Source organism: Triturus cristatus, chromosome 1_2 (assembly GCF_964204655.1).
Source record: "Triturus cristatus chromosome 1_2, aTriCri1.1, whole genome shotgun sequence".
NCBI classification, from domain to species: Eukaryota; Metazoa; Chordata; class Amphibia; order Caudata; family Salamandridae; genus Triturus; species Triturus cristatus.
In genome coordinates this window covers 1107462881-1107487584 of record NC_140580.1, presented here as the reverse complement: position 1 = coordinate 1107487584, position 24704 = coordinate 1107462881, and positions in this window count along the sequence as shown.

The following is a 24704-nucleotide window of genomic DNA, read 5'->3' as shown; positions in this document are numbered from 1 at the left end:
AATTTGACTTGCACCCCCAAAGACCTCATGGTATCCTTGGGCGCCTTAGAGGCGAACGCGGGACCTTGGTCAGAATGGAAAGTACCACATGCAAAATTCCCACAAAGACATGCAAATTCCTGATGACAGTTCGGGCGTCAGCACTACATTGTGGCCAAACCCAAAGTAAGCGTGTGCACGAATCAACTGCAACTAAGATGAACTTATAGGCAGTATCAGAAGAAAAAGGACCGCAGTGATGTAAATAAACACAACCAACAGGTTTATTAGAAATGCATAGCTGTATTTGTGGTGGACGCATTGCCGTAGATGGTTTAATCTGCTGACGTATGTCACAAGAAAGTATGAAATTACGTGTCTGTTTATATAAGCCGCGCCACCAATAACGCTGCTGCAAGATAGAAACAGTCACGTACACTCCAGCATGCGCCGAGGCCATTCCTTCGTGCGCGGCTGTTATCAGTGCAGGCCTGCGGTCCACGTTGGGAATCAACCTGTCACCAACGTTGGTAATACTCACGTAAGGAACATTATCAGGACTTAAATGATAAGAGTATTTAGAAGGGAAACCCTGGGGGTAATTATCACCTTTCTCTGTAGCAGCTATTGCTGCCAAAATGTCATTATCAATCTTATTCATGGATCTTGTAACTGCTGCAATTGAACACGTGGCTACTGCTGATTTGGCAGCTTCATCTGCCAAACTGCTGCCAACAGCATATACTCCTACGCGCTGGTGACCAAGAGTGTGAATTACTTGTGTGAGAGGCAGACGATCTTTAAGATCTGCAACTCGAACCCAAAGCATTTTATGTTTAATCGCACTGCCTTTGGAATCACTATAGTCATTTTGAGACCAAAAGAATAAGTTGTCATTGAAAGATTGAACACAGTAATAAGAATCGCTTACAATTAGAGTAGTCACTTTCAGATCTGCAAACTCCAGAGCCAGTACCAAACCGTGCAATTCGGCTAATTGGGCGGTACAGTCGCCTAGTGCTTGTGTATGGACAACATTGGACCTGAACTCTCCATTCACTATGGTACCTGCCACTATAGCGCAGGCCACCGAGTAAGAATGTTGAGACCCGGTTGCCGGTTGCGCTGAACCATCAGTGTATATGATACATTGGTACTGCTCAAGTGGGCGCATCGACGAAGGAAGAGGATGAATAAATTCATACTGTAAAAACATCTGTGTCCTCAAGGACGAGCCAAAGATAAAGGTGACATCTGGAGATGTCTGCGATGTGGCCCATTGGATCCAACGTAGATGCAATGCCTTTGAGTTTGGTACACTTGCCTTTGTCACCGAATCAAGCGCGGGACATGGTGTTACTACCAAAATCCGTTTCCCTTGTGCCAGTACACGTTCATTTAGGATCAAGATTTGGACGGCTGTCAAAACGTTTCCAATGTTGGAAAACCTCAATTCGGCAGAGGTGTACAAATATGACTTGTAAGCAATAGGTACTGTGTCTCCTTCATTAAACGTCAAGTACGTGAAACCGACATGTCCTGGGACGATTCTTATCACCAGGTTAGTATGGTTATCACGAGTCAATAAGATTTGGATGCAATAAGATCAGACTGCAAAGATTGCAGTATAGTGGAATGTTCCGGAAGCCAGCAGGACTTCGAAAAAGACGGTTGTATCAAGGCAAACAAGGGCTTGATACGCTGGGTATAATCGGGGATGTATATCCTTCCGAAATTCAAAAAACCCAGTAAAGACTGTACATTTTTCAGTGTAGTGGGAGGGTACAAACTTGCGCACTTCTCCAAGAAGTGAGGCGCGAAGCCTCTTCTTTCGTTATTGAGCTGGTAGCCCAAAAACAGTACAGTGTACTCTGCACTGTGTGATTTAGCAAAGTTAAACTTGTAACTGTGGTCCGCTAACAATACTATGATGCGATCCACACGACAAAGATGCGGCCATAACTCGTCGTCAGTCAGATAAATGTCATCCACGTACGAGTACGCTTCTTCGTCTAACAAAGAGACAACACGGGCGGCGAAAACACCAAGGCTATTTTTGTAGCCCATGGTCAAACGCAAAAGTTTTCTTTGTTTTCCGCCCGCGGTGAAGGCGGTCCATTGACTACTTTCAGGAGATAGATTGTGCATATAAAAGCCGTTGGATATGTCCAGTGTTGTTTTATATTTTTTACAAACCAGACTGTCGACTAACACTGAACTATGGGTATTCTGCAACGTACAAGTCCGACAATGTGAGCTCATAAGTCGGTAATCTAAAACAAAGCGATACGACCCATCGGGATTAACTACTGTAAACAGAGGGTTATTCATTGGTGACACACATGTCTCAAGTACTCCCTGATACTGTAGTTTATCCAGAATATCTGTTACGGGAGCCTTAGCTTCCCGCCTTAGTGGATATTGGGGTTGTGGCTGTGGCATGGACGGTAACGGTATCTCATGCGGTGGAGAGTCTTTATCCCAGCCCACCTGATTTCGGTATACAGCTGGTGCAAGCACCAAAGGCCACTTTCCTGCAAAAGCCATAGCCTGCTCCTTAGACACGTTGTGTGAAAAACTGGGGAGTATTCCTTCCTCCCCTCGCGGAGTGGCCAGAACAAAAGGTGGCGGAGAAACTTTTTCTGCCAAAAGGATGTCATATGAAGAAGTCACATTTTCCCAAAAAAACCCTTGTATTACATGTTGTATGTCACCTTTAATGAGAAGAACTATGTCATATAATCTGTCAGGGGGAGTCACTAGGGTGTCAGCTGTTTCAACTGTGATGAAAGTTTCAGTTGCTGTCGCCTCCAGAAATGGACATAGTGTTTGCCGCACTATGGTAACTTCCGCTGCGCTGTCTAGCAGCGTTACTGCCCATGTTAGGTTCTGGAGCCGGGTCCTCACCGACTGTGGCATATCTCGCTGTCAAAGCAGCAACTTTCTTTTTCTGAAAAGGCGGGCGCTGATGAGGAAAATCGTCTTGTGTTCCTTTGCTGTCAGCCAGGTGAGGTTGATCTCGTCCCTGTGGGGCACCTCGACCTCTGCCTCGATCCTGGCATTCCCCTCGACCGGCCTGTGAGCCTGATGTCTCTGAAGAATGAGGAGAACGCTGATCAGGAACGGGAAACTTGTCAGGAGACCTTATTCTCGCGCGGTCGTGCAAATCATAAGTGTGCTCAGAAAGTTCAGTGACCGGTGACGCTGCACGGGATCCCTGTGTCTGTTGTTGCTTCCCCTGTTTCTTATTTTTCCAATTCTTTTTAGGAAAATTAGGACGGTCGTCTCTAGCTGACAGCCGTCTGTGGATGCTGTTGTGCAGGTTTTCCTGCAAAAAGGCTTAACACCCAAACTATTGCGCCCAATTATCCTATAAGCTTCAGCAATAATTTTTGGTAATTTGTGCGGTTTTTCCTCCTACCGGACAAGGCACAAAGCATTAGACACTTAAAAGTTCACCGCATCTCCCTTGACATTCGCAAGGATCAGATCAGCAATTACATCAAACACTTCGACCAACCTCATCCCTAACTCCACTACCGCCTCCGGTCCATGTTCATCCTGAACACGTTTAATCACGGAGTGAAGCACAGTCATAAAAGGAGTGCCAAAACATTTTGCATACACCGCCTCAAACACTTTACCCCAATTTTTACAATCAGTTACTTCGGGTATTAAGTCTTTCTGCAAACTAATAGTTAGAATCCTGTGTTTCTCCACAGGAGTTGTATTTGGTAATACCGCCTCCAGATGGTCAAATTTCTCCGCAAGCCAATAAGGTAAATCCTCCTTATTCTGTGGACGCCTGCACCTAACCGAATTAACCATGACTGGACTAATAGTTAACCCACCAGGCCCAGCTGGTTGACCAGCAACTCCAGGTGCTCCCACCTGAAGATTGTGTGAGACGTATTGTACTAGAACCCTGTGTACCTCAATCAAGGAGGTGTCTACAGCGACTGCTAGATAACGTGGATATGGTGTGTACCCGGCCAAAACTGGCCAAGTGCCCCCGGAAATGACAAAGGGCCTAAACGGACCGGGTCACAGTGTGGGGTAGGGCGCCATTAGACCGAATACGGTGTTGCCATGCTGAAATTGGAACCTCCAAAGTTGTATTTGGCCGATACGCTACAGGGACGACAGCGGGAGAGTACTTATGAAATAAGCCATCATCACCATCCACTGCTGGAAGCGTAACCCAAGAATAAAAAACCTCAAACGGGTGAGCTGCATGAGCTCCAACCTCAAAAATGAGTGTGACACCCGCGTTGGGAACTCCAATAGCGGTCAAATGACGATGGAGCGCCCAGCGGCTATGTGCCGCTATAGCCATAACGAGAAAAAGCTGTACAACTTAAAGCGTGGCAGTGCAAAGGGTAAGTAACTCAATAAGAACTATAAAACCATTTTATGAATCAAGCTTAAAGAACAACCTATAAACACATCAATATAGGTAGGTTATACGTTAGGTGCCATGTTGCAGGGATTCTGCACATATGCAGAACTATGTGCAGGAAACCAGGACCTCAGTGTGTAGTGGTGTACCAAAATACCCACCTCGGTGCCCAGAGCTCCTATCTGACTTACTACAGTGTCTCATTCGTTCTCCTTACTACAGCGCAGCTACCAATGATTAGACATCCTAGAACATGTTACTCCCTCCTCTCTCAGGAAACGTGGGAACAAGAACACTCTTTCGTTCAAACTCTCGTACTTGTCCACAACATGAGTAAATAGAGTCAAAGTATAGTTTAAACTGTTTATTTTAACTAACGTGTTCTATAATGCAACACCTGTGCCAGTACTAGCAGCTAAATGCAAAGGATCAAACAAATCAGCATGGTTACAATTCGATATAGGACAAAAGGAGAAATCATACTATAATGAAAGTGGAAACAGGACTACAGCGCCTTGCCACCCTCCCCTTGCTAGAAGCTACTTTATTATAATTATAGAAGATCTCCAGGCTTTGTCAGGGGACCAAATACCTCTGAGTTCAGATGCAGCAATCTACATCTCCGGACAAGCCCAGCTCTTCTATCCTGAAAAGCATTTTCTCCAAGTGTGTTAACATGCATGCACAGCAATATTAAAAGCACCAGATTTCCAGGGTTACAGCTGTGTTCTATGGTATGGCTAGGGACGTGAGACTGACCAAAGCAATTCAACATAGCTCATTGTTTTTTTACCTTGAACAAGCTGTGCAGACGAGGAGCAGAGTGTTCAACTGAATACATGAAATATAGACAGTTCTCATGTGAAAGCGAGCAAGCAAAGTGTTTACCCGGAATGTGCCATGTAGTAACGTGAGCAAAAGCGGCAAAATGGCTTCCAACTTATGCTAACTTAGCCATGTCTGTAGGTGTGTCCTTATCCTCATTACACTTTCATAGCATAACCTGCTGTTTCCACAACTCCTGTGAAACCTCTTTCATAGCATCACCTGCAATCCCCATCGCTCTTGTGAAACCTCTTACATAGGATCACCAGCAAACACCACCGCTCTTGTGAAACCTCTTTCATAGTATCACCTGAAACCTCACTGCAACTGTGACATCTCTTTCATACCATCACCTGCACTTCCACCGCTCCTGTGAAACCTTTTTCATAGCATCACCTGCTACCTCCACCTCTCCTGTGAAACCTCTTTCATAGGATCTCAGACAACCTCCACCGCTCCTGTGAAACCTCTTTCATAGCATCACCTGCAGTGTCCAAAACTCCTGTGAAACCTCTTTCATAGCATCAACTGCAACCTCTACTGCTCCTGTGAAACCTCTTTTATAGCTTCATGTGCAACCCCTTTCCTCTCCTGTGAATAATCTTTCATACCATCACCTGTAACCTCCACTGTTCCTGTGAAACCTCTTGTAGCATCACCTGCAACGTCCACAGCTCCTGTGAGACCTCTTTCATAGGATCAGCAGCAACCTCCACTGATCTTGTGAAACCTATCTGTTAGCATCTCTTGAAACCTCCACCACACCAGTGAAATCTCTTTCATACCACCACCTGCAACTTCCACCGCTCCTCTGAAACCACTTTCATAGCATCAGGAGCAACCTCCACTGCTCCTGGGAAACCTCTTTCATAGGATCAGCAGCAACCTCCACCGCTCCTGTGAATCCTTTCATAGGATCATCTGCAACCTCCACCGATCTTGTGAAACCTCTTTCATAGCATTACCTGCAACCTCGACAACTCCTGTGAAACCTTTTTCATAGCATCACCTGCAACCTCTACTGCTCCTGTGAAACCTCTTTCATAGCATCACCTGCAAACCCTTTCCTCTCCTGCAAAACCTCCTTCATAGATTCACCTGCAACATCCACCGTTCCTGTGAGACCTCTTTCATAGGATCAACAGCAACCTCCACCGCTCCTGTGAAACCTCTTTCATAGGATCACCTGCAACCTCCACCGCTACTGTGAAACCTCTTTCATAGCATCACCTGCAACCTCTACCATCCTGCGAAACCTCTCTGATAGGATCACCAGCAACCTCTGTGGAAATATGGATTTTTCTGGTCAGTTATGTCCCCTATCTTGGACCCCAACGGTTCTATGTGCATATTACAAGTACATGTATGTTCCCTCCAGTTCCAGTTATGAAGACGCAAATACATGTGCGTCCAACGTCAACATGTCCTCTGTCAGATCCGCCATGAATAGGCCGGATATTCCATTCCTAAATATGAAAGGCCACCGGCTTTATATGGTTCACTTGTGCCATTTTACAGTCCAGGCAAGTAGGCCCTGATTCTGTCATCAAAACTCTTCTTGCTTTCTCCCTCTGAAAGCTCCAGTCTGAGCCTGCATCTGTGACCATGAACTTTGTCTCATTCTCTGCGCGGCTCACGAAGCCTGACATCAGCCTATTCTCTGCCAAGAACTGTATTTCACCTTCGAATTATCTGCTTCCCCCTCAGCCGATGCATTCCTGCCTAGTAGTTTAAGTAAACATTCTTCCAGTTACCAAGCAAAAAGCCCGACTTCTCTGCCCTCATGCAAGTAATTCATAGTCCTGTTACCATGGAATATTTCTACCCCCTCGCATTTAGTGTAGACACTTAGACGCTTGTACACGCACGCACAGTCAGTATAGAATAGATTCTGTCCGAGAGTCCTTCTTTTGTGGATAACATAGTTCTTTAAACATAGGATGTTAGATATGATTTGGGATTAGGTTGACTTGACCCCCCAGACTTTTTGTCTCCACATGTAGAGCTAAATGTCAAGTCCCCTTCACCCCCTAGTTACACGTCAATTACACGTCATACTGCTGCGCGCGCATCTATACCAAGTATTATCTTATAGATCCACCTATAGGTGACATCATAACCAATTATGTTCCTTTTTACTCCTTGTTCCACCCATTTTCGGTTACGCAGACAACTCGTCATTTTCCTTATCAATTGTTACGCCTATTGCATTCGCTTCATTATAATGTATGTATTATAAAAGTCATTTCATGTCAATAATGTATGTACTTCACTTCCTGAACCCCCGTGGTGATGGAACTTGGAGCATCCGATTATAATCGATCACTGGAATAAAGCCCATTCCGAAACTCTAATATCACGGATTCTGCCTCTCATTTTACTGAGCTATTTTATAATGTTTCTGTATCAAATTCAGTCCCGGTAAAGGAATTTTATTTACCACATGATGGCGCCCGAACAGGGACACTTTCTCATCTCACGCGCCGGCGGTGAGTTGCAGGCCCGGTCTCCTGCCACAGCTGGACGGACAATAACGCGTACCAGCAGGATTTCCTGTATCTCCCTCCGGTCAAGCGGGGGCGACTGAGACTGCGATCAACACCCAGACGAGGCGGTGAGAAGTGCGAAGTATCCCGACCAGAGCCTAGCTGAGAGAGCAAGATCCGAGGTATACAGAGACCCACCAGTTCGAAGTCAAGTCCAGTGTCCGACGAGTCGAGTCGAGTCCAGTCCGGTTCAAGTTCAAGTTACCGAGGCCTTCCGTTTCCGAAGCTACCCGGTGAGTACCATTGCTGGGGAGGCATTTCTGACGTGCACATAGGTTGTGCCGGTCAAGACGGGTTTGGGTACACAAATCCGGTCTGCATTGTTTTAGCAGTGTATCTGTACTGTTTAGCAGTATATCAAGTATTCCGAAGTATCTAGTTAGTGTCAAGAGTTATGCTTGGTGATTAGTTATGCAGACGATCATCATTGTTGTTTATTTTAAAGGTTAAAAAATGTTTAATGTTTAATGTTTAATGTGTTAAACGTTCTGCATATTGTGGTATGAATGGTTGTTCATTATTGTGCTTTTGTATTAAGTGTGTTCAAGATTAAGTGTCAGATCAGTTGTCAATATGCCGCTCTTTTCGAAATTAAGACAGATCACTACTAGAAAAGGGGTTCTCGAAGAAGCCGTCCCTATTCCTCCTAGGGACACTCCAGGGCACTTTATGTATCACAAACATGGCTTAGACGCTATATTATTTCTTGATTTATGGGTAGACTACACCAAGGGATTACCAGAAAGTCAGAGGTGGCCCACAGCGGGAACCTGGGATGCAGACTGCATCATGAAAGTTGAGGAAGAGTTATGGAAAAGGAAGGTCAGACAGTCACAGAAAGACGCCGTTGAGTTATGGCGTAAAGAATCTCATAGACGCACAGAAAAAGCACGTAGACAGGAAGAAAAGAATAAAGAAAGTTCAAATAAAGTTCGAGAGAATCTATTAATTGAGGAAGGTATCCGAGTGAAATCAGAACAAGTAGACAGACAAAGAAATGCCCTTATGAATGGTATGTATCCCCTTCTGGCCGAAGGATTACCTAGGGCTACTCCAGAGTTACCGAAAGACTTGCCACCCCCATTATTCCCAATCAAGGTACATCCTAAGGGGCATCCTAGAACCGCAGAAGATGTTTTTCTTTCCTCATATTTAGATGACGCAGCTCCCGAGTATGCTAATTCCGCCCCACATAGACCGCATATCAGGGAGGTCCTACGCCAAAATCCAGTACCCGTATCCCTACAGCAACAAATCGAGTCACAAGTTCCGGCAAGCACATCTGTTTCTGTATCTGTTCCTACAGCTACTTCTATAGCTGTGTCCACACCTATAGTTGCTGTGTCACGTTCAACGAATCCTTTCACACCCGACGCCCCAGATGGGGCCACGGGAGGTGCCACCAATATCTTTTCTACGCCACCTAGAATAAATAAACTTACTTTTCAAGAGTCAGCGCATTCACGTACACCCAAATTCGTAAGTGCCCGTGCACTTAAAGAGCTTCTCGTAGATTGTAGATATGACCCGGTGCCCGGTATAGAGGACGAAATGATCCTGGCATCATTGCGTATCAGACGAGCCGCAGTGTATTTAGCGAAGTTACCAGGAATGACTGCGCATCTAGACGAAATATACCATTTTGTCCAAACAGGGCGAGATCCAGAATGTATTAACAGAGCTATGGAATACCAGAAAGTAGAGATACAGGGGGAACTGTTACGTTTCCTCATAAACTGTGTGATCAGAAATGTAGACCGACCGGGGGTAGACCCGGAAGCAATGCAAATTCTTACCAGATGGAGTCAGAATATATCAGAAGGGAGACATGACAAGCAAAATTGTATAATAGCCATGTGCCGAAAGATCCGTAAAGAAATAGAACGCCTACACAAAGAGAGATTAGAGGCAGACGAGTTCGAACAAAGCGAGGAAGAAGGGTCAGGACTGCCCGCAGGACAGTCGGACACCATAGCCTATGTAGGTAGAGGAAGATCTTGTAATAGGAATCAGACTAGACGTCTTACTGACGCAATACATCCGATATGTCCAGATAATAACAGGAATTTTCAAATACCTATAATTAATATAAGGTCTAACGAGCATTCGTTCCAAACCGCCGACAAACTACTCCAAGAACGAAGGGGTTATCATTTTCTCGATTCTATGGATGAACAAGATTTAGCCAGGGCAGCTGTCCATTGGGTGGACAGTCCCGGAAAATATAGTGATGATACAGTAGCACGCACATTTTTGAATCTCACCCCAGACGAACAGAGGTTAGCTGGGATTTATATGGTTCAACAACTCATTATACTATATCGGAGTCAGCACTCGGACCCTGGTCCCTTACCTGACATACTGACTGAATTGCTTATGAATAAATGGAGAGATCCAGGTACTAAATTAATTAAAGAAATTCTAGAATCAAGAAAGCAGTATATTCTTTTTGTATGCTCAGAGCAGGTCTCAGTGCCCGTCAAGGAAAGAACCACGTATCACGTGGATAGACAGAATCCGTTACGAGAAGTGCACCCAATAAAAGGCGAGGACAACGAGTTTAAGCGCGTATTTGTATATACGCCCATATCAAAAATAGAATTGTTACAAATGAAGAAAGTGGTACCCAGTCATGACAAAGATCCAGCGGGTTTTCACCGAGAAATTAAAGACATGTTACTCATGGGAGAGTATACCTATCCCGACATTATGACAATATTAAAGGTATTGATGCCTGCTGGCATTTATGAAAAACTCAAGGAAAAAGAGTGGGAGGTAGGTGACCAAAAGATAGAATGGTCAGTGTTAGAAGCGGAAGAAAAGGCCCGAACTGCAGGAGCAGGACTTGGGGATAAAACTAAAGCATTACCAGGTTTACTAGTACAGGTACTGCCACGTTTATTAACTACGAAAAAGGAAGATTGGGGAACGATTTCAGCCTGTAAGCAGAAGCAAGATGAAGACACTAGTGATTACTATGCCCGATTTGAAAAAATGTTTTGGTATAAATAGTGGCATAAAAGCAAGTAGCGAATCATACCCGCATCTGTTTGTAACAAAATTAGTAGAAAATGCCCTGCCCCCAGTAAAGAATAGAGTATTAAAATTCGAGAGTACCTGGCAAGGTAACACTCCATCACAAATGTTACAAATGCTACAGTACCATCACAATAGAATTAGAGAGGAACAAGAACATGAACACAGACGCATGAAAGACACGAAAATGAAAATGCTAGTTTCCCAGACAGTTCCAGCGGAAGGACATAAAAAGGGTATGACACATTCCGATTCAGCAGGACCTGTAAAAGGGACATGCAATTATTGTAAAAAGCCAGGTCATTACGTACACGATTGTCCAGTTTTGAAACATAATATCAGCATAGGTAAAACACAAGAAAGATCACGGCCATTTAGACAAGATCAGAATGAACAAGGAGCTCCGCAGCATGCCCAGGCCATGCCAGCCGCACAACAGCCAATACAGTTTGTGCCAGCTGCACCACCGTTGCCTGCCGCTGCCACACAGACAACAACACGACAAATGTATCAGACTGCACAGTATGAATATCCTGAGTATCAGCGTTACGCATGAACTAGCCTAGAGAGGGAAATTGACTTACCCCTTATCGAGATTCCTGTAGATCAAGAAGGACCTTATGTACATAGTGAATTATTAGGCCAAGATAGGAAGTTTTTACTCGATACAGGGGCAAGTCGAACAACTATAAAACGTAGTGAAGTTCCAGGGGCACCCCTCTCAGGCTCTCAGAATATTTCCCTTGGTTTTTCAGGAAAACCTATTGTTAATGAAGTATCACAGCCTCTTCCACTTACGATAGGACCTCTGACCCGAACTACAGATTTATTGCTTACTAAATCATGTCCAGAAAATCTGTTAGGAATTAAAACCCTGAAAGCTCTAGGAGCCATAATATGTTGTTCTCCGGAAGGTGTAAGGTTGTTTTTACGTGATTTTAAAGGTCACTATGTATCTAGAGACATGGATCCCCGACTACAGATTTTACCTACACATCTATGGGCACAAGGCCCTACTGATGTTGGTTGCATGAATATTACACCATATAGAGTCACATTAAAGGCAGGAGTGGTGCTACCACGAATGCGACAATACAAGTTACCACCAGATGCTGTAGTGGCTTTACTACAAATCATTGACGAGCTCATTGCCCAAGGAGTAGTTGTGGAAACAGACTCCAATGTATGTAATTCACCGATAATTCCGATTCTTAAACGAACGGATCCAAAGGCCCCGCCAGTATATCGATTGGTTATTGATCTGCGCGAATTAAACAAGTGCATTGTGCCACAATTTCCTGTGGTCCCAGATATCTCGTCATTACTGACAGCCATTGATTCCGAAGCAACATTCTTTACTGTAATTGATCTCAAGAATGCCTTTTTCAGCGTCCCAATAGATCCGGAAAGCCAATATTTGTTCGGATTTAGTTTAAATGGACGTAGCTTTAAATTCTCACGCGCACCTCAAGGATTTACAGAAAGCCCCAGCATTTATAGCCAAGCACTGAAACGAGAACTCGATAGTATCCACATGCCAGTTAACACTGCCTTGCTTCAATATGTCGATGATCTGCTGATCACCGCCCGAAGCGAACCAGAATGTGAAAAAGCATCACTGACAGTTTTAAAATTTCTAGCCGAAAAGGGGCACAAGGTGTCCCCTTCTAAGCTGCAATTCTGTGTCCAGCGAGTTGTTTATCTTGGACACTCGCTGTCCAAGGAGGGAAGGCAGCTTACACCCGACCGCATTCAGTTAATAGCTAACATGCCAATGCCCAAGACACAAAAGGAAGTACGGGCTTTCATAGGCCTCACTTCATACTGTAGACAGTGGATCCCTCAGTATGCATTTCTAGCAAAACCACTCATTCAGTTGACAACACAGGAGGCAGCCACATCGACTGTTCTCCCTTGGACTCAGGAACATACACAAGCTTTTGAAAGCTTAAAGAAAGCTTTATGTCAAGCACCTGTTTTAGCAACGCCATGTTACAGAAAACAGTTTACACTCTTTGTTACAGAACGCGAAGGTACTGCCTTGTCAGTACTCACACAGGAACAAGCAGGAGCACTCAAACCATGTGCTTATTTTTCTAGTACATTAGATCCCGTAGCTCAGGCTCTGCCTGCATGCCTGAAATCAGTGGCAGCGACAGCTTTAGCAATCAGACAAAGCGATGCCATAGTGTTAGGACATCCATTGACAGTTCAAGTACCACACGCAGTAGAGGTTCTTGTAAATAGAACACAAACACAACACTTGACTATAGCGAGACTTACAGGGTACGAACTAACACTGTTTCAGCCACATATAGAAATCCGACGCTGTAACACATTGAATCCTGCCACACTTTTGCCAGTAACCGGAACAGACCCACTAGCTCATGACTGTATTGAAGTTATTACTATAACGACAAAACCCAGACAAGACCTGACAGATGTTCCATTGTCCGATCCAGACCTGACGTTGTATGTAGATGGTTCATGTATGAGAACAAGTGCAGGAGAATTAGTGGCCGCTTACGCAGTCACAACAGATACTGAAGTCATTGAAACTAATCGTATAAATACTTTGTCAGCTCAAGCCGCAGAGCTCATCGCTCTGACACAAGCCTGTATTCAAGCCACGAATAAAAAAGTCAACATATACACTGATTCACGTTATGCATTCGGAGTTGTACACGACTTCGGCGTACTGTGGCGAGAGAGAGGTTATTTAACTTCCCACGGTGCCCACATTCAGAACGGACCCCTCATTCATGCCTTATTAGATGCAATACATCTACCCACTGCAATATCTATTATGAAATGTAAGGCTCATACAAAGGTTACTGATATCATTTCCCAAGGCAATGATCTAGCCGACAGAACAGCTAAACAGACGGCTCAAACTCAAACCCCCGACATGACAAAGACAATAGTCCTGACACCGACACATTGTATGACAGTTAAAGATCCTACCCTTGACGTAATTGACATACAGACACATGCTACACCAGACGAAATAAGGAAATGGACTGAATCAGGAGGGATTCAAACGGACCAAGGATGGATGATGAAGGAAAAGTCTGTGTGGTTCCTTCCTGATTCAATGGTCCAAATTATAATTAACACTATACATAGTCCAGCACATCTAGGAGAAAAAGCTATGCTAGACAGCATTCAACACATTTGGTTCAATAAACATTTACGAGCAGCAGCCAAACAAAAGGTCCGTACCTGTATGATCTGTTGTCAGTTTAACCCAGGAAAAAGCGTTCCCGTAGAACAGGGTGGATTCCATCCTCCTGATCACCCTTTTGAAGTGCTCCAGATGGATTATATCCAGATGGAACGATGTCGAGGATTCAAATATGTTCTCGTAGTCGTCTGCGCTCTGTCCCGTTGGACGGAGGCATACCCGGTTTCAGATTACACTGCCCCGACTACTGCCAAACAGTTGGTTCGAGAATTCTTCCCACGATACGGTTTACCACGTGTTGTTCACTCAGATAACGGCCAGCCGTTCTCATCCGAATTAATGAAACACGTTTCACTTCTGTTAGGTTATCAGTGGAAATTCCACTGTGTCCGACACCCCGAGGCAGCAGGTCTCGTAGAAAGACATAACCAGATCCTGAAAATCAGATTGTCCAAAATATGCAGAGAGAAAGGTGTCGACTGGATAGTAGCGTTACCAGTTGCACTCTTTTACATGAGAATGGTAGCACACTCTCGAACAGGGCTATCCCCGTATGAGGTGATCTTCGGCAGACCACCAAATATGTGGGGGACGCCTATTCCACGCAAAATAACTGATGTTGACTGTAATATGCTGACAGATTACTTGGCTTCCTTGATGTCTGCACTACAATCTTGTCGTTCACAGGTAGCTGCAGCCTTTCCCGACAACACTGAGGTGAAACCCCATGACGTAGTTCCGGGTGATATTGTATTTGTAAGAAATTTCGACCGAAAGACTCAGCTGGAGCCCAGGTGGAAGACACCCAAGTTGGTTCTGCTAACCACAAGGACAGCCGTGAAGATCGAGGGCCGCAAGGGCTGGATTCATTCAAGTCATATCAAGAAATTTCATGGACAATTCTCGGATATAGACATTGTGCCCTGCACTCCCTCACAGACTGATTCAAAACTTCCTTTGGTTGAAAAAACTGAAAACGAACTCTACAAAGAAAAGTTGAGGCCTAGAACGTCAGACGGTTTGATTGTTTAAGTCCTCTCCTAGGTGAAGCGGTTGAATCTGTCTCTGACATGTATCCTCTAGACCTGAATCATGGACAGTCGCGGAAAATGTTGAAACGACAGGCGTATTGTAAATTACTGCGTAGCCACTGCATAGTGACATTATTAATTCTGTTTTTATTAAGTCTTTTAATAATTATTACAAGTATGTTGTTGCACATATATTACCCTATTTCTAGACATGTTTATAATGTTGCTGCTGAACATTCTTTTAGTGACTTACCTCCACATGAATTGTCTTATAGACTTGCGCTGCGCAATAACACTTTCATTAGTATGTTACATCATTCCCATCAGACTAGTAATGCTACTAATTGTTGGGTGTGTGGTCGGCTCCCTCCCTATCAGAATTATGAAGGAGTCCTGCCATTCTTTCCACACCCATTTACACATAACGGCTCCTGTGGAGCATGGTTTAGTTTAATCAATTCCATAGATTCAGACACAGCTGTTTACCAAGATCAGTGGGTATGGGGAAATCTGAACCTAGTTTTACTCAAGGTCTGTTACCGCGAAAAGGAGGGTCGCCCCAAAAGAACAGGAACTGATCTAGAAAATGAAGTATATGGATTAGGTAATTTTACACCTAATCTCATGATTCTAAATGTCGTATCCGAAATTGAACTAGTCTTACCCACCATGTCAGTATTCCCAGCGAAGGGTGAATTGTGTGTAAGAAAGGTTGGTTCCATACATATGGGCCATAGTAAATGCACTACTATAGTAGAATTCAGTGATCAAGGCAAATCTTCATTTAGAGCTTCTCGCCATTCCTACTTTGTATGTGGTCAGACTGCATATATGCGTTTACCTCTAGATTGGGATGGTACCTGCTACATTGCATTCCTTTTGCCACCTGTTTTCCTAGCTCCTCCTGATTATTACAGAAATATTCATTTAGTACACAACAGAGAGCGGAGAGATCTCCCCATTGTCGATTACACTGAGACGGCATGGGACAAGTATGTAGATTTTAATAAAGGCATCTTTCCCTACATAGGTACCGTTACTAATAGTAAGCTGATACGTAGATTAACTAGAACCCTTGAAGCAGTAGTGAATGAGACTATTTCCGCCTTAGGCAATTTAACAGAAGAGCAGTCTGCTATGCGGATTGTTGTGCTTCAAAATCGTCTTGTCCTTGACGTCATCCTGGCTGATAGGGGCGGAGCTTGTAGGGTCATCGGATCAAGCTGCTGCGTATTCATACCAGAAAATTCGCCATCTGTATATAAAGCCATCACTCGCCTTCATAAGATTGTAAGCCAGATACACCAGAACCCAGGCACTTGGACTTGGTCCAGTTGGTTTTGGAGTGTGATATCAGCCTGGGGATGGAGAGTTTTATCCTTCCTAGGTATTGGCCTTCTCCTACTATTCAGTTGCTGTCTATGTCTACAATGTGGACCAGCGATCTGTGGTCTGTGTGCCACATCGTGTATTCCACCACCAAGATTTCATTCGTCACGGAAGAAGAAAGAAGAACAAATGATGCTATATGAACAGATCAATGGATTAATGAAGATTGATATCTCTTGAAGGGCAAGTAGGGGACAAGGAGGGAATGTGGAAATATGGATTTTTCTGGTCAGTTATGTCCCCTATCTTGGACCCCAACGGTTCTATGTGCATATTACAAGTACATGTATGTTCCCTCCAGTTCCAGTTATGAAGACGCAAATACATGTGCGTCCAACGTCAACATGTCCTCTGTCAGATCCGCCATGAATAGGCCGGATATTCCATTCCTAAATATGAAAGGCCACCGGCTTTATATGGTTCACTTGTGCCATTTTACAGTCCAGGCAAGTAGGCCCTGATTCTGTCATCAAAACTCTTCTTGCTTTCTCCCTCTGAAAGCTCCAGTCTGAGCCTGCATCTGTGACCATGAACTTTGTCTCATTCTCTGCGCGGCTCACGAAGCCTGACATCAGCCTATTCTCTGCCAAGAACTGTATTTCACCTTCGAATTATCTGCTTCCCCCTCAGCCGATGCATTCCTGCCTAGTAGTTTAAGTAAACATTCTTCCAGTTACCAAGCAAAAAGCCCGACTTCTCTGCCCTCATGCAAGTAATTCATAGTCCTGTTACCATGGAATATTTCTACCCCCTCGCATTTAGTGTAGACACTTAGACGCTTGTACACGCACGCACAGTCAGTATAGAATAGATTCTGTCCGAGAGTCCTTCTTTTGTGGATAACATAGTTCTTTAAACATAGGATGTTAGATATGATTTGGGATTAGGTTGACTTGACCCCCCAGACTTTTTGTCTCCACATGTAGAGCTAAATGTCAAGTCCCCTTCACCCCCTAGTTACACGTCAATTACACGTCATACTGCTGCGCGCGCATCTATACCAAGTATTATCTTATAGATCCACCTATAGGTGACATCATAACCAATTATGTTCCTTTTTACTCCTTGTTCCACCCATTTTCGGTTACGCAGACAACTCGTCATTTTCCTTATCAATTGTTACGCCTATTGCATTCGCTTCATTATAATGTATGTATTATAAAAGTCATTTCATGTCAATAATGTATGTACTTCACTTCCTGAACCCCCGTGGTGATGGAACTTGGAGCATCCGATTATAATCGATCACTGGAATAAAGCCCATTCCGAAACTCTAATATCACGGATTCTGCCTCTCATTTTACTGAGCTATTTTATAATGTTTCTGTATCAAATTCAGTCCCGGTAAAGGAATTTTATTTACCACACCTCCACTGGGCCTGTGAAAACTTTCACATAGCATCACCTTCAACCCGCACTGCTCCTGCGAAACCTCTTTCATAACATCACCTGCAACCTCCACTGTTGCTGTGAAACCACTTTCATAGGATCACCTGCAACCTCCTCCGCTACTGTGAAACTTCTTCAATAGGATTACCAGCAACCTCCACTGCTCCTGTGAAACCTCTTTCATAGCATCACCTGCAATTCCACAACTCCTCTGAAACCTCTTTCATAGCATCACCTGTAACCTCCGCTGCTCCTGTGAATCCTCTTTTAAAGCATCACCTGCAACCTCCATCGCTCCTGTGAAGCCTCTTTCATAGAATCACCTGCAACCCATTACCTCTTCTGTGAAACCTCTTTCATAGCATCACCAGCAACCTCCACTGCTCCTGTGAAACCTCTTTCATAGCATCACCTGCAACCTCCACAGCTAAGGTGAAACGTCTCTCATAGCATCACCTGCAACCTCCACAACTCCTGTGAAATCTTTTTCATAGCATCACCTTCAACCTCCACTGCTCCTGTGGAACCTCTTTCACAGCTTCACCTGCAACCTTCACCACTCCTGTGAAACCTCTTTCATAGCATCACCTGTAACCTCCGCCGCTCCTGTGAAACCTCTTTCAAAGCATCACCTGCAACCTCCACTGCTCCTGTGAAACCTCTTTCATAGAATCCCCTGCAACCCCTTTCCTCTCCTGTGAAACCTCTTTCATAGCATCAACTGCAACCTCCTTCGCTACTGTGAAACCTCTTCCATAGGATTACCAACAACATCCACCGCTCCTGTGAAACCTCTTTCATAGCATCACCTGCAACCTCCACAACTCCTGTGAAATCTCTTCCATAGGATCACCAGCAACCTCCACCGCTCCTGTGAACCCTCTCCATAGGATCACCAGCAACGTCCACCGCTCCTGTGAAACCTCTTTCCTAGCATCACCTCCAGCCTCCATTGCTCCCGTGAAACCTCTTTCACAGGATCACCATCAACCTCCACTGCTCCTGTGAAACGTTATTTATTGGATCACCAGCAACCTCCACCACTCTTGTGAAGCCTCTTTCATAGCATCATCTGCAACCTCCACCGCTCCCGTAAAACCTCTTTCATTGGATCACCTGCATCCTCCACCACTCTTGTGAAAGCTTCTTTCATAGGATCACCAACAACCTCCCCTGCTCCTGTGAAACCTCTTTCATAGCATCATCTGCAATCTCCACCACTCCTTGTGAATCCTCTTTCATAGCATCACCTGCAATCTCCACCGCGCCTGTGAAACCTCTTCCATAGGATCACCAGCATACTCTACTGCTCCTGTGAAACTTCTTTCATAGGATCGCCAGCAACCTCCACCGCTCCTGGGAAACCCACTACATAGCATCTCCTGCTACCTCCACCGCTACTGTGAAATCTCTTTTATAGGATCGCCTGCAGCCTCCAGTGCTTTTGTGAAACCTCTTTAATAGCATTGCCTGCAAATTCCACCGCTCCTTGTGAAACCTTTTTCATATCATCCTCTGATAGCTCCATCGCTCATGTGAAACGTCTTCCATAGGAACACCAGCAACCTCCACCACTCCTGTGAAACTTCTTTCATTGGATCACAAGCAACCTCTACCCCTCCGGTGAAACCTTTTTCATACAATCACCTGCAACCTCCACAACTCCTGTGAAATCTCTTCCATAGGATCACCAGCAACCTCCACCGCTCCTGTGAACCCTCTCCATAGGATCACCAGCAACGTCCACCGCTCCTGTGAAACCTCTTTCCTAGCATCACCTCCAGCCTCCATTGCTCCCGTGAAACCTCTTTCACAGGATCACCATCAACCTCCACTGCTCCTGTGAAACGTTATTTATTGGATCACCAGCAACCTCCACCACTCTTGTGAAGCCTCTTTCATAGCATCATCTGCAACCTCCACCGCTCCCGTAAAACCTCTTTCATTGGATCACCTGCATCCTCCACCACTCTTGTGAAAGCTTCTTTCATAGGATCACCAACAACCTCCCCTGCTCCTGTGAAACCTCTTTCATAGCATCACCTGCAACCTCCACAACTCCTGTGAAATCTCTTCCATAGGATCACCAGCAACCTCCACCGCTCCTGTGAACCCTCTCCATAGGATCACCAGCAACGTCCACCGCTCCTGTGAAACCTCTTTCCTAGCATCACCTCCAGCCTCCATTGCTCCCGTGAAACCTCTTTCACAGGATCACCATCAACCTCCACTGCTCCTGTGAAACGTTATTTATTGGATCACCAGCAACCTCCACCACTCTTGTGAAGCCTCTTTCATAGCATCATCTGCAACCTCCACCGCTCCCGTAAAACCTCTTTCATTGGATCACCTGCATCCTCCACCACTCTTGTGAAAGCTTCTTTCATAGGATCACCAACAACCTCCCCTGCTCCTGTGAAACCTCTTTCATAGCATCATCTGCAATCTCCACCACTCCTTGTGAATCCTCTTTCATAGCATCACCTGCAATCTCCACCGCGCCTGTGAAACCTCTTCCATAGGATCACCAGCATACTCTACTGCTCCTGTGAAACTTCTTTCATAGGATCGCCAGCAACCTCCACCGCTCCTGGGAAACCCACTACATAGCATCTCCTGCTACCTCCACCGCTACTGTGAAATCTCTTTTATAGGATCGCCTGCAACCTCCAGTGCTTTTGTGAAACCTCTTTAATAGCATTGCCTGCAAATTCCACCGCTCCTTGTGAAACCTTTTTCATATCATCCTCTGATAGCTCCATCGCTCATGTGAAACGTCTTCCATAGGAACACCAGCAACCTCCACCACTCCTGTGAAACTTCTTTCATTGGATCACAAGCAACCTCTACCCCTCCGGTGAAACCTTTTTCATACAATCACCAGCAACCGCCACCGCTTCTGTGAAAACACTTTCATAGCATCATCTGCAACCTCAACCGCTCCAGTGAAACCTCTTTCATACAATCACCAGCAACCACCACCGCTTCTGTGAAACCTCTTTCATAGCATCACCTGCAACCTCCACCACTCCTGTGAAAGTCTCTTTCATAGGATCACCAACAACCTCCACAGATCCTGTAAAACCTCTTTCATTGGATCACGAGCAACCTCTACCCCTCCTATGAAACCTCTTTCATAGGATCAATAGCATCATCCACCACTTCTGTGAAACCTCTTTCATAGGATAATCACAACCTCCACAGCACCCTGTGAAACATCTTTCATAGCATTGTCTGCAACCTCCACCGCTCCTTGTGAATTCTCTTTCATAGCATCACCTGTTATCTCCACCACTCCTGTGAAACCTCTTTCATAGGATCACCTGCAAACTCCACCGCTTCTCTTAAAACTCTTTCTTTGGATCGCCTGCTACCTCCACCACTACTGGGAAACCTCTTCCATAGGATCACCGGCAACCTCCACCGCTCCTGTGAAACTTTTTTTATAGGATCGCCAGCAACCTCCACTGCTCCTGTGAAACCTCTTTCATAGCATCACCTGCAACCTCCACTGCTCTTTTGAAATCTCTTTCATAGAATCACCAGCAACCTCCACCGCTCCTGTGAAACCTCTTTAATAGTATCACCTGCAAACTCCATCGCTAAATGTGAAACCTCTTTCATAGCATCATCTGCTACCTCCACCGCTCCTGTGAAACCTCTTCCATAGGAACACCAGCAACCTTCACCACTCCTCTGAAACCTCTTCCATATGATCACCAGCAACCTCCACCGCTCCTGTGAAACCTCTTTCATCGCATCACCTGCAACTCCACTGCTCCTGTGAAACCTCTTTCATAGCATCACCTGCAACCTCCACCGTGCCTGTTAACCCTCTCCATAGGATCACCAGCAACGTCCACCGCTCTTGTGAAACCTCTTTCATAGCATCACATGCAACCTCCACTGCTCCCGTGAAACCTCTTTCATAGGATCACCAGCAACCTCCACTGCTCCTGTGAAACTTCTTTCATAGGATCACCTGCAACCTCCACCACTCTTGTGAAGCCTCTTTCATAGCATCATTTGCAACCTCCAACGCTCCTGTAAAACCATTTTCTTTGGATCACCTGCATCCTCCACCACTCTTGTGAAAGCTTCTTTCATAGGATCAGCAACAACCTCCACCGCTCCTGTGAAACCTCTTTCATAGGATCACCAGCAACCTCCGTCACTTCTGTGAAACCTCTTTCATAGCATTGTCTGCAACCTCCACCGCTCCTTGTGAATCCTCTTTCATAGCATCACCTGCTACCTTCACCTCTCCTGTGAAACCTCTTCCATAGGATCGCCAGCAACCTCCACTGCTCCTGTGAAACCTCTTTCATAGGATCGCCAGCAACCTCCACTGCTCCTGTGAAACCTCTTTCATAGCATCACCTGCTACCTCCACCGCTACTGTGAAACCTCTTCCATAGTATCACTAGCAACCTCCACCGCTCCTGTGAAACCTCTTTTATAGGATCACCAGCACCCTCCACCGCTACTGTGAAACCTCTTTAATAGCATTGCCTGCAAATTCCACCGCTCCTTTTGAAACCTCTTTCATAGCATCATCTGCTAGCGCCATCGCTCATGTGAAACGTCTTCCATAGGAACACCAGCAACCTCCACCACTCCTGTGAAAAACTCTTTCATTGGATCACAAGCAACCTCTACCCCTCCTGTGAAACCTCTTTCATATGATCACCAGCAACCGCCACCGCTTCTGTGAAACCTCTTTCATAGCATCACCTGCAACCTCCCCTGCTCCTGTAAAAGCCTCTTTCATAGGATCACCAACCACCTTTGTGTTCTAGTCTTCAGGAGCATGTCTTTTGTCCGGCTGACACTCACCTTCTGCTTCCGGGTCAAGCTGCGCCGCGTTCGTTGACTCTGCGTTTTTTCCGGTGGTGTTCTGGTCGCAGCCGCTTTTCGTTTTGCGGTGTTCCTGGCGTCAGAGCCGATACCTCCTATCTGCTAAAACAAAGAAACAAGAAAAAGAATCATTGATCTTCTCAGGTGGTAACGCAGATTTGCGCTATTGGACAGTTACTCAGAAATACTTATGACTTCTGCTCTCATTATTGAGGATTCCTCAGTTTCTCTCTGTGCCAACCTTAGTTATGACCAATGAAGAAAAAACATATATTAGGATATTGATGAATTCTGTGAAGCCTTGATATGTAGGCTTGGTAGCCATGCCCCTATTTTTGTGATTTGTTATTTTTCCTTTATCCTTTAAGTTGAGTAACATAGCTCCATTTCTGGATATCAATATTTACATATGGGGCTTACTAAAACATGATACAGAATGCTTTTAGGTAGGTGATGTACTACGTTATGTAAGGACCCATACGTCTTGTTGTTGTCACTATCAATTGTATGCAAATCCTGTGTATGCAGTTATTTCCTTTATTTCGGAAGAGCGTATTTAGGGATTACACAACTCAATACATGAATATAGTTTACTGTTTAGTCCATCCATAGTAAGTCATATATTACTGATACTGTTCTGTTTCTATACACACAGGGAATACATAGGCGTTACCTGAAACTCTACAGAAGTGCTTTGTGGGACAGGTTTTGTTTCTTCTTCCTTTTTCTTTCCCTTTCTTAGCAGAACATACTTTGACAAGTCTGGGTGTTTGTGATGTGGTGGGGAGGTTGGGATCTAGCATCTTATTCTTCATATCGCTCCTGTGGAAAAGACAGGTGAGAGTTACAGCCTCTTTCATAGCATCATCTGCCAAGTCCACCACACCAGTCAAGCCTCTTTCATAGGATCACTGCAACGTCCACCCCTCCTGTGAAACCTCTTTCACAGGATCAACTGCAACCTCCACCGCTCCAGTGAAATCTTTTTCATAGGTTCCCCTGCAACCTCCACCGCTTCTGCGAAACCTCTTCCATAGCATCACTTGCAACCTCCACCGCTCCTGTGAAACCTCTTTCTTAGCATCACTTGCAACCTCCACCGCTTCTGCGAAACCTCTTCCATAGCATCACTTGCAACCTCCACCGCTCCTGTGAAACCTCTTTCTTAGCATCACTTGCAACCTCCACCGCTTCTGTGAAACCTCTTTCATAGCATCACCTGCAACCTCCACTGCTCCTGTGAAACCTCTTTCATAGTATCACACCGCTCCTGTGAAACCTCTTTCATAGCATCACCTGCAACCTCCAGCGCTCCTGTGAAACCTCTTTCATAGTATCACACCACTACTGTGAAACCTTTTTCATAGGATCACATGCAACCTCCACCGCTCCTGTGAAACCTCTTTCATAGCATCACCTGCAACCTCCACCGCTCCTGTGAAACCTCTTTCTTAGCATCACTTGCAACCTCCACCGCTCCTGTAAAACCTCTTTCTTAGCATCACTTGCAACCTCCACCGCTCCTGTGAAACCTCTTTCATAGCATCACCTGTAACCTCCATCGCTCCTGTGTAACCTCTTTCTTAGCATCACTTGCAACCTCCACCGCTCCTGTGAAACCTCTTTCATAGCATCACCTGTAACCTCCATCGCTCCTGTGAAACCTCTTTCAAAGCATCACCTGCAACCTCCACCGCGCCTGTGAAACCTCTTTAATAGCATCACCTGTAACCTCCATCGCTCCTGTGAAACCTTTCATAGCATCACCTGCAACCTCCACCGCTCCTGTGAAACTTCTTTCAAAGCATCACCTGCAACCTCCACCGCTCCTGTGAAACTTCTTTCAAAGCATCACCTGCAACCTCCACCGCGCCTGTGAAACCTCTTTCATAGCATCACCTGCAACTTCTACCGCTCCCCTTCCACATATGAACTATTCATCAGAGCAGATTGGTTAGCTCTGGGGATATTTATGGGTTGGCTGCTCAGTTTAGTGTTCCAAGATTCCTCACTGACTGAAGAGGAACTGCAAACAAGGGCAGTTAAAAAATACCATAGTTTACAAGATA